Source organism: Camelina sativa, chromosome 15 (genome assembly GCF_000633955.1).
Source record: "Camelina sativa cultivar DH55 chromosome 15, Cs, whole genome shotgun sequence".
Classification (NCBI taxonomy): Eukaryota; Viridiplantae; Streptophyta; class Magnoliopsida; order Brassicales; family Brassicaceae; genus Camelina; species Camelina sativa.
The window spans coordinates 30,290,743-30,292,585 of record NC_025699.1 but is presented as its reverse complement, the minus strand read 5'-3'; the positions used below and the strand labels follow the sequence as shown (position 1 = coordinate 30,292,585).

Here is a 1,843-nt window from a genome sequence, read left to right as displayed (position 1 = left end):
CTCTTCCTTTTATTTATTTTTTAATAAAAATATTTGAGAGAGCATCTCCCAGAATAATGACGGTCTAACATGTCGAAAACATTAGACCTTGTTTATCGGAGGTTGTAAGAGAGGTTTTAAGAGGGGTTATAAGGATAAGTAGGAAAAAAAAAAATCAGAAAGAAAAAAAAAAAGGAAGAGCTCCCCTTATTTAGTATACTCATTTTCATATAAGAGACGCTGACGTGTCAATGCTTGGTTTGGTAAAGAATTTTATTAAAAACAAAAATTTCGTTTGGCCCAGAATTTTATCAAAAATTTCGTTTGATCGTGTTCTTTCTCTTCCTCTCTCTCTCACTCTCTGTCCCAAAAATATTTAACCCAGATACGAACAACGATCCGTGTGCCAAGAATATTTCATTCGATTCCTTTTTTTTCTCTAATTTTCGAATCCAGTGGACCTGAATCGCAAACACAAGGTACATCTCCTCCTCGTCCTTCTTCTTCTCGCGATACTTTTGAAATTGAACCATCTCGATGCTGTTCTGATGATCGCTTTCGAATTCTCGATCTGAACTCTGCTAATGGCACTGAATTTTTTTTCTGGTTGAAATTGGAATCCTAATCTTTTTGACACCTTGTTTCTAGGAAAACTTAGGGCTCTTAATTCTTATAGGACTCAGATTTTGTGGAAGTTTTAAGCCTCCTGGTAGTGAAGAAGAAGCTTGATATGCTTCATTTTCAGAATATTAGACTATTTTTCTTCGAGGGAATTAACTTGTTTTATGTAAAAGTTAATTAGGATTGGTAATTGAAAATTATGTTTCAGTTTGCTTCAAAATTGTTGATCAAAGGTTGATTGCATATTCTTAAAATTGGTGCATGATGATGATGCATCAGGTGTCCCTTAGAGGCGCCAGCAGTGGAGAGATATCACGGGATGCTTTGCTTGCTAAAGTGTCTCAAGAGAGGGAGCTACGCAGTTATGCAAGACGTGCTAATGCTGCAGCTATTTATATTCAGGTACCTCTTTCTGTTGGCTTTTGCTGAACAGGTGAACTTAAATTAAACCCGTCGCTATCGACCTATCGTTAAAAGATCTCTTTAGTTGTTTGTTCATATAGTGAAATTAGTAGGAGAACGTTTTGTGCAGTGATTGTTGGTATTGGAAGAAGTGGCTAAACTTGGTGTCATCATTTCCAGTACATTTTTAGGATTATTCTGAGTTGGAATTTAAGGATGTTGTTTTTGGTTTAACGAGACTTTATCTCAGCTATATAGACGAAGGCATAACCTTACTTACATCATTTTCCAATACTTATAGAGAGTTTGGAGGTCTTATATTGTGAGAAAGAAGGCAGCTATAGAGATCCAAGAGGAGTGGGAGATTTTACTGAGTTGCCGTTCTGATGCACTGACCAAGAGTTGGGTATCAAGCATAGTATTGAGACCGTTCCTCTTCTTTATCAGATCTTTGTCTATCCAACATCAAAAGATACAGTCAAGAAATATACACTACATCCAAACTTGCTTTAAGATTCTATTGGAAAGCATCAACTCTAATGGTATGCTTTTTTTTTGTTTAGAATATTTGGGAAAAATGCAAGGCAAATCATATTAATGTATTAATGTTTTATTATGTTTTGTATGTTTGAAAATTAATAAAAATGGAATATTTTTTTAATTTTATAAAATCTTAAATGTTTACACATTTATACCACTTCTATTCTATTTAAAATTTTAAAATTTTAAAAACCAATATTTTCAAAAATAAGAGACCCAAAATAAGAACTTACTAATAAAAGAGAAAATTTTATCTAAGAGATCATGGGTTCTTATATTCCAAACAGTACACAATTAATTC

At 33.5% G+C, this 1,843-nt stretch overlaps 1 long non-coding RNA gene across 1 annotated transcript; it reads left to right on the top strand.

Annotated features, from left to right (window-relative positions):
- Nucleotides 285-1,665, top strand: LOC104747932. Its single transcript, XR_761276.2, has 3 exons — nt 285-458; nt 880-1,002; nt 1,304-1,665. It is a non-coding gene; the product is annotated as an uncharacterized LOC104747932 (long non-coding RNA).